The sequence below is a fragment of the Macrotis lagotis genome, chromosome 1 (assembly GCF_037893015.1).
Source record: "Macrotis lagotis isolate mMagLag1 chromosome 1, bilby.v1.9.chrom.fasta, whole genome shotgun sequence".
Classification (NCBI taxonomy): domain Eukaryota; kingdom Metazoa; phylum Chordata; class Mammalia; order Peramelemorphia; family Peramelidae; genus Macrotis; species Macrotis lagotis.
Window position 1 is genome coordinate 796,737,188 of NC_133658.1, and position 9,451 is coordinate 796,746,638.

The 9,451-nt window shown below is 44.8% G+C and overlaps 1 long non-coding RNA gene across 1 annotated transcript; it reads left to right on the plus strand.

Annotated features, from left to right (window-relative positions):
- Positions 1-234: 234 nt before the first annotated feature.
- On the plus strand, positions 235-9,249 carry LOC141488544 (uncharacterized). Its single transcript, XR_012468724.1, has 3 exons — positions 235-506; positions 3,103-3,244; positions 6,418-9,249. It is a non-coding gene; the product is annotated as an uncharacterized LOC141488544 (long non-coding RNA).
- Positions 9,250-9,451: the final 202 nt, after the last annotated feature.

Here is a 9,451-nt window from a genome sequence, read left to right on the forward strand (position 1 = left end):
AGCTCCTATCCCCCATGTTGGGATTTTTCTCCGAGGGTCCCTATAAGGACTGGTCCCCCTAAGATGCGCATCCAGACCAGCCTGGCAGGACTCTGGTCACTACTTGTCCCCTTGCTCAATAGATGGCCTTGGGTGGTCTTCCAGAATCACCGGTGTCCTCCCTGGGATTGTTCGCTCACTCCTGGCAAAGACCAGTCTCAGGAACCCGTGGGTGCCCGGGAGAGGCCAGAGAGAGGTCTGGGAGCACTCGGAGTAAGAGAGGCTTCCCGGGGTCCTGCTCTTTGAGATCATCTGGGGTCCCGGGGATCCTGAACAAGCCCCCACTTGTGGGAAACGGAGTCGGAAGCCCCTCAGCAGGATTGGAGAGTCAGCCAGAGCATGCCCATTGCTTCCCCGGTTGCAAGCTGATCAGAGTCCTGGGATCAGAGTCCTGGTCTGTCCCAGAAAAGAAACTAAGGCCGGAGTGAGGGAAGGAGAAGCTTTATTAGGGTTCTGGTGTGAAGCAGGTGTGTCCCCGGAGTGAGGCCACACTCAAACAGAAGCCAGGGCCGGCTTTTTACTGTTGGTTCAGCCCTTCTCCTCCCCCAGTCCAGACTGGTCCAGACTCTTCTGCTTCTGGCTCTTCCTCATCTTCCCACTCCATCCATTCCCTCCTTGGTATGCCCCACCCCCGGCCATACATGGCATGTGATGTTAATGACCCTCTGCTGTCCCATGGGTGTCCGTTAATAGCAATGAAGTTAATTAAGCATACATCGAGGTGAGATTGGTGGGACTGGGGCCCAACCCAGGATACAGACAGGTCTGTCTTCTTCAAGAGAAGTTCCCCCCTTTTTTTGGCCCTATTTGTAAATTTGCTTAACTCACAATCTGGCAATATCTGTGGAAGCAGAGATCCCTAACACAGAGATTTCTCCCAGAGGAAAGGGGACAGGATCACTGTCCCAGGGAGAGGAATCAGCCTTACTGAGGCTCTTCCTCCTGTGGCAGAGGAAGAGCAGACAGGGAGGGTCCTTTTTTACAGAGGAGCTCAGAGGATGAAGGAGTGGAAGGGAGAGACCTCAGGTTCACACTGGACTCTCTCCCCAGGACTCAGTTTCCTCCAAGAACCTCAGAGCTGGAAGGGAGCCCAGAGACCATCCAGTCCAACCAGTACCTGAGAGGAAATCCCTGAAGAGTCTAAAATATCCAGGACACATGGTCATCCAGCCCTTGGTGGGGCAGCCCATCCTACCTGAGGCAGTAATCCTGAACAAGGAGGCTATGTGGGGCTCCTGACCTCTCCTTGCTGTTATTTCCCATTCAGCTTCTGGGGCCAAAAGGGCAGAAGCAGGGCCCTTCGAAGCCCTGGACACTAGTTCACCTAGAGGAAGTCAGAGATGGGGCCACTAAGCAGTATCTCCCTGTACCCCACAAACAGACACCACAGTGTCATCTGGCTCACAAACAGATATAAAGGGGTTATGCCCATTTTCCCATCTAGACAGAAACTCCTCAGGAGCAGGACCTACATTGTCTTACTTCTCCTCTACTCCTTTTCTACCCCAAGGTCCTAGGACAGGTCTGGGCAGGGCCATAGAATACTCTCAGGAAGAACATCTTACCCTGTTAGATAAACCCTGCTTTGAAACATTTTAGGAAACTTCCCCAAGACAGGGATGGAGCACTTCTGGGAAGCAGGTTTGGCCCTGGTCTGTGTTATCATCCAGTCTCAAGAGAATGTCCTTCTGGTTCATGGGGATAATTAACCCCTGAAAATCTGCACTTCTATGGAAGAAAGCAGTACAAACTGAGGTTCCAGCTGGCAGGGACATTTTTCTTCATTTAATTCAAAGCTCTTAATTCACATTTGGGGAAACTGATCCCCAAAGTAACAAAGGGACGCATTTATTGTAAAAACCTGAGAAAAGTCAGTGATGAGACTTGACAATTCTCCAGCACAGAATCCAGCTTCTGCTTTTATTTAAAAGGAGAGTCTCCAGATTCTCCTTTCTCCAGTTTACCTTATACAGGCTGCCAAAATCATGTTCCTATAACATAATTGTGTTCTTGCCACTTGAACTGCTCCAGAAACTTTTAAGGCTCCCTCTTGTCTTAAAATCCTCCACAATCTGGCCCCACCACAACTATCTAATGCAATGGCTTCTTCCTCTCCTCTGTTTTTGTCCTAGGTATGATGAAGATATTAAAGCACTCAACTCCGGGAGGGATGAGTAGAGGGAAAATTAAAGAGGAGAGATATTGATAGGGACTATTATGGCATTGAAGAATGTCATCTCTGGAAGGGATCTCAGAGATTATGCACCCCCCTCCCCAATTTACAGAGGAAGAATGAAGCAGAGTGACCTGTCGAAGTTCATTTAGCCACCAAGTGACAGATCAAATCAGATCTGGGACTTTTTTTGCTCTACTGTATCATCCTACTTGCCCTATCTCCCCTTCTTTTATAGGTGGTTAAACCAAGGTACAGAGAAGGCAATGGACCAATGAGACAATTTAGTGGAGGGCTGACCCCAAGGATGCTGGAATCTGGGCTGCTTAGCTTAGAGCCAGATCCCGAATTGACTTTAAAAGAGAGTAGCATCCTGTGGTGTCAGGAGACCTGGAGTCTGGTCCTGGCTCTGTCACTACCCCAGTGGAACCTCTTGGACAAATATTTCCCTCTCTGCTCTGTAGCTCTCTGTCTAATGATGAAGTTGGACTAGATATGACCTAAAGTTCCTTCATCTTCTGAAAGTCTCTGAATCGATAAGCCCTCAGATATAAGGTCATAGAAAGATGCCTGAATTAGAATCCAGGCTTCAGTTCTGCTTCTGATTTACAAGCTGAAGGATGGAGGGTCTCTCTCCTATTTCTTCTTTGTAAACTTAAGCAACTGGGCTAGATTCTTTCCAAGCTCCCTTCCAATTCCTACATTCTTTTCTCTGAAATACAGGGATAGCTTGACTTGGGGGATGTTTAGAGACTGGTAAAAGGTAAGGAAGATGGTATAACCAGTGCACAAGTCACTGTGTGTGTTCAGGATTCTGATGCCCTCTGTAGCACCCCTAACATGGGCCACAAGGGATCAGGAACCAGTTTCCACTTCTCTGATTTCCACAGTAATGGAGTTGGCTGGTCTATCTTTCAGAGAATTTCTTCACATCTCAGGAGACCCATCATAATAGGATTTTTGTTTTACTCCTATTGTTTCCTCCTTGATGATTTATGTCTTCTGTGTAAGGAAAACTACAGAGAACTAGAGGTAAGAGGAGACCCTTACATCTTCAGACCTTCTGGTACAAGATCCTGTGATCATGGTTGTGAGATGAAGCAGAGGATCCCCTGATTTGCTAGATTTACATCTCTCCCTTAGATCTGTCCCTGAGTGAGAGACCTGGGCTCTGCTACCCTGAATGGTCCCTGTTAGGTGGCTTGTGTATAAATGATCATCCTCTGGGAATCAGGAGGATAGACTCTTGGGGAGAAACCTCTTAAACTTGATCTCACCTCAGTCTATTCCTCCACATACCTCTATCCAGGAGCTAGAACAGTGGAAGGATGGGGATTGCTGGGGTGGTTCTCTGCTTTGCTGCCTGTTCTTAGAAATGTGCCCTTCAATATATGAATGTGTGCCTGATCACAGGTACCAGTCCCAGGTCAGTCCTGGAAGTCCTAGTCTTCTCTTTCTTCTTCTCTTGGCCCTTACTCAGCCAGCAGGAATCCATACCCAGTCCTTCTCCCCAGCCCTGCCCACTATAGGCTGTCTCAAAGAATTTAGGCATTTTGTGTTGAATAAATTCATTTAATCAATGATGTCTAGATATGGGGTGAATTTTCCCTTATCTAGGTCTCACTTGTGAGAGAAATGATTATTTCTCTATTATATTAATAGCTAATTTTGAATTGAGATATAGATTTTTTCTATTTCCTCATTCAGAAACAAACTCCTCTAGGTTACATAGTCAGTCTTTGTATGACATTACTGACATTGCCCTCAACCAAAAAAAAGTTTTTTGCATTACCCCATCCACCTAGAAAAACCTTACAAAGAGAATCCAATTTAGGTGAATTCAAGGCCATTATGTTCTATCAGATGAGGGTATGGATAGGGGTAAGATCTTTTGTTTTTGATTTCCAAGGAATGTTCTGGCTCCAGATGAATCCCTCTTTTTCCATGAATGAGAAAATCAAAGACATGTCCCCTAGCCCCTCATCTAAATAGATTTATATCTCATTATAATATTTATTGTCTCATTAATTGTTAACCAATCAAAATTGACTGAAAAGTAGAAATTTTTTTTTATCAATGGGTCAAGAAGCCTCCAGGAGGGTTTTTTCATTTATCAGAGAAAGCCAAATGACTAACCTTTTATTTGTTAAACTTTTCATACATCCAAATTGGATGCTCACTGAAGTAGCCTGGTCCCAGGTGCCTGCATCACTCCCCAGCCTTCTGGCAAACTTGTTCACTGTCACAGCCTCCCTATCTCCAGCTCCTCTGTCCTGAATGAGGCAGTCTCCTCCCCATGCTCCTATCCCTGGTAAACTGAGGCTTGAAATTGAGGGGGCATAGCTGGGGTTTCCCTCAAGAGTCATATTCTGAAGACAGCAGGATCTACTTGGAAGTCAGGTCTCCCCCTCATTTGTCACCTGTTGCAAAGCCTTTTCCCTTCACTTGGGAGGCATTCTACTCTGCCCTCTGCCAGGAAGATTTATATTTATCCAGTTAAATTGGTCTTTTCAATTCAATTCATATGTGTATTAAAAAACAACTTATTTCTATTTTAAATGTGTTTCATTACCATTTTATTAGTTTATATCACCCGTTTTTATCTTCTCTCTAATTTGGTTATTGTGGAACCTCTTTGATTTTTATTTTCACACATCCTGTCTGGGTGACCCTGCACTAATCACCTATCTCTTACTGCTCTCTAAAAGTGGAAATGGTAGAGTAGGCTCAGCCCAACATTACTCTTAGAAGTTCCTTCTCCAGAATTCTCTAGACCAATGAAATTCCAACCAATTGTCACATCCTTTAAAAAAAATCAGGGGGGCGGAGCCAAGATGGCGACAAAGGAGCTCTCTGATAAAAACTCATAAACTAAGGACTCTAACTAAACTTTCGAGAGCAATAGAAAAAAGGGAAATAGAGTGGGAGAAAGAAAAAGGAGAGGGGGAATAGTCCAAGATATTTCACATAATAAGATTTTTTTTATTACAATGAGCTATTGCAATGATATGGAAGGGGGGAGGCAAGGGGGAATGAGGGAAACTTTGCTCTCATCAGAGATGGCTAGGAGAGGAAACAGCATATATACTCAATGGGGTATAGACATCTGGAGTAAGAAGGAGGGGGGAGCAGGGGGAAGGGATGGGGATGTGAATAAAGGAGGAGAGGATGAACCTTGGGGATCGAGTGGCCAGATATAACACATTTTCTTTCTTACTTCTTGCAAGGGGCTGGGATTGGATGGCCTGTCCGGGACCATAGGGCCAGGTGGATTCTGGGCCTAAGGGGTGGTATGGGGGCTCAGGGCTTCTTGGCCCCAGGACCAGGGATCTGTCTGCTGAGTCAGTCAACGACCCTACAGCAGAGTCAAAGGAGAGAGAAAATAGAGTACATGGTAGTAGAGAAATAAGAAAGGAGGGAGTTGCAATCAGCAAAGGCAATGGTGGAAAAATACGGAAGTAACTTTTGTGATGGACTTATCATAGAGAATGTGATCCACCCATGACAGAGTTGTTGGTGTTGGCACAAAGACTGAAGCACATCTTTTGTTGTTATTATTTGGGGGAGGGTGCAGGGCAAGTGGGGCTGGGTGGCCTGCCTGGGGCCACATAGCAGGGTGATCTTTGGGTGTCTGGGGCCGGATTTGGACCCAGGTGCTCCTGGCTCAAGGGCCAATGGTCTGTCTGCCACCCAGCCACCCCTATTATTACTATTTTATTTTATTTTGGGTCTTTTTTTTCTTTTTTTTTTGGTTTTTGCAGGGCAGTGGCTGGATGATTGTTGGGTTTACAAGGCTGGATATGGGCTCTGGTGCTTGTAGCTCCAGGGCTGGTGCTTTGTCCATTGCACCACCTGGCCATACCTACAATTATTACTATTTTTTTTTAAATTTTAATTTTTTTCTCTCCCCTTTACTATTTTCGCCCAAGCAAGTCTATCTATATTCATGGGGGAGGAGGGGTATTTTTTTACTTGTAAACAAGAATATTTTATTAATGTAAAAAAACATTTGTACAAACTGAGAATAAAAAATAAATTTAAAATAAAAAAATCAGTTATATTTACTTTTAAATGTATCAAACTTCAAAAATATAAATATTATTTTAAATGGATTTTATTTTTTAGTTTTCATTTTAAAAAGTATTGCATGTACTTTATCATGATATTCCAACCCTTATAAAAAATTGATTTTTTTTCTTTGACAGCAGAGGTTTCTCAAAATGGTCAATTCCAGGAAGACACAGAAGCAGTAGAGACCAGAAGGAGCCCAAATCCCTCTCCTGAGGACCTCCAGGTTCCTCAAAGGCTGCCAGTCAGAGAGAAACCAGGAGGAATGAGTCAGGAATGACTGAAACTATTAAACAACAATAAGCACATGTTCCAGACAATGTACTAAGGTCTGGGGATAGAAAGAAAGACAAAATCCAGTCCCTGTCCTTGGTCTATTAAGGGCACAAGAAGAAAAGGATTGTGCACAAACTCTCTACAGGGCTAGAAGGTTCTAGAATTCAGAGGCATCAGAAAAGACTTCCTACAGGAGAGGGGATCTTTGTTTGGATTTGAAGTCAGAGAAGCCAGGAGCAGCCCAGCAGAGGGAAAACATTCCAGGCTGAGATGTCCCTTGTCATGTTGGAGGATCAACTCAGAGCTGGTGTCACTGGAGGGAAGATCTGGAGGCTGAGACAAAAGAAGACTGAGAAGGGAGCAGGGGCTGAGGGTGAAGGACTTGGAAGGAAAACAGGAATTGGTACTGCATCCTGGAAACTGCAGGAGCCACTGAGGTTTATTGTGGGGAGGGGAAGTGACCTGGTCAGACTTGTGCTATAGGAAAATCCCAGTGGTGGATGAATGGAAGCTGGACTAGAGTAGAGAGATTTGTGGCAAGGACTGCATAGGACTCTGCCTCACTCCAGGACCCAAATCCAAAAGCTTTTGGGTGGCCAGGGTACAGGGAAGATGAGGCTCAATGTGAGTCAAAGCTTTTTCACATGCAGAGTTTCCCCAAAGGGAGAATGTGTTAATTTTGGAGGTGGTGTTCAAGGAGAGACTGGGAGATTTTATTCTTCTGGCAGGGGTTGTACCAGATGAACACTGAGCTCCCTTTCCAGGGGACCTTCTGAGTCTCTAGGATCCTAATGGAAAAGATAGTAAAATCCTTACCCTCTAGGACTTTGCTCTGACTTCAGTGTTGGTTCTGAGCTATTTTTCACTGTTTAATTTTATCTTCATTTTAGAAACTTTGCTAGCTTAGTACCTGCTAGCACCAGGAGGACCTGCATGGGCAGGGAGCCAACCCATAGCAGTAATTTCTCTCTAAGACTTGACAACTGACAAAGCCCTTTCATAGCCTCCCTCCCTTGTGAGCCTCCTGACCTACCTGAGAAATGAAGGGACAGGCTCAGAGAGGGGAAGGGACTTGTACTAGGTCACAAAGCTTTTAAGTGGAGAAAGGAGAGAAGGGCTGATTTCAGGTCTCCTGACTCCAGAACCAGACCTTTTTCCAAAGGATCAACCTCATGCCTTGAACTGGTTGGTTGGGTCATAAGTTTAGAGAATCATGGGATCATAGGCTTTGGGCTGGAAATGAACTTAAAGCCCTCTTGATTTTACAGGTGAGAAAACTGAAGCAAATATGACTAAGTGATTTGTCTCAGATCACAAAGTTAGTGTCAGGCAGAATTTCAATTCAGTTCTTTGACTATAAGCCCAGCCCTCTAACTACTCCACCACCCTTCCTGAGTCTCTGAAGGACAGTTGACTTCTGAGTCCTAGGGGAAATTCTAAGGAGTTGGGTTTATAGCAATGCAACTCAACAAACCCCATCAAATATGCTCCTCATTATGAAGTAACCAGTAGAATGATATTAGATTTTTTTGGAGTGTGGGGTATGTTCAAGGAAGACACTTAGTAGAAGAAGGTTTCAAGCCTTCTTCAGAGCTGCTTTACATCTTTGATGTCTAACTGATCCATCTTACTCTCACCTGTGGCTCCAAGAAGCTGTAGCACAGCAGTCAAACCTCAGGAAAAGCATTTCAGCAGGGGGGGTTGGGGTAACCTGGAGAGTCTCAAGCTCATCAGTTAGTCGTGGGGGTGTCTACTCCAAACATGTGAAGTCTTCCATTGGAGGAATGGCCATGAAGGCAGCTGAAGCATGTGCCTAGAGCTTGGTTAGATATGGCAGATGCCAAGGTCATCCACTGTATCTAGAGCTATCACTAGATGCTTGACTCTCTCTTGCCACTGGATCATGATGACTTTGGAAGAGAGAGTGAAGTAAGGTCGATGACTTCCTGCAGCTCTACCACTCTTAAATCAAATTTACTCACACAATAAAAGACATCACTCATAACCATTCCTCAAAGTCCTGTGGCAATAGGCAAGTGATGAAGCAGAGGGTGCTGATACACTGGGAGTTGTAGTCACAACCCTGGACACAGGCAGGCCAGACCATAGGGTCATTTCTCCTCTGAAAGCAGCAGTGAGATTCAGCAGCCTCCTGGGTGATGAGCAGTGCTTTTAAGGATCACATTGCTCATCTCCTGGTATGAGGAAGGGGCTAGAAAAGGTATGCTATGAATTATCTGCTTACCCAACCCTGGTCTGATTATCATGGCAGCAGGGATCCCACAGTGTGGTCAAGACACCAAAAAATCCACAAAAGCTTCAAAGAAGATTCCACTCACCATCAAGGCATGTAACATGAAAGCTCCAAAGGAACTGAAAGACCAACAGTTCTTGTTGCCAGAGAACTCAGCAGGCCTCATATCAGGAAAGAACCAACTCACTTGGAGACATGAACCTTGACTCATGGCTTCCAGTCTTTTTTTTTTATTTTATTTTTAAGGCAATGGGGTTAAGTGACTTGCCCAAAGTCACACAGCTAGGCATTTGTTAAATGTTTGAGGCTGGATTTGAATTCAAGTCCTCTCCTGGGCTGGTGCTCTATACACTGCACCACCTAGCTGCCCCCAGCTTCCAGTCTTTTCCCTTCCTTTGCTCCTGATGTAGGGAATCCTGAGTATAGAGAACATTATAATTAAATGGAAATAAATTTGACAATCTTTTGTTTGCACTGCTAAAGTCTTGTAATAGTATTGATCCTCATACCTCTCTATTAAAACACTTCACCTTGATCTCCACTCTGTCCTTGGCGGTGTTCTCACTGGTAAGGCAATCTAGTTTACCCAGGCATGACAAAAGATACTGAAGAAATAAAATTGTCCAGATTAGAAATGTGAG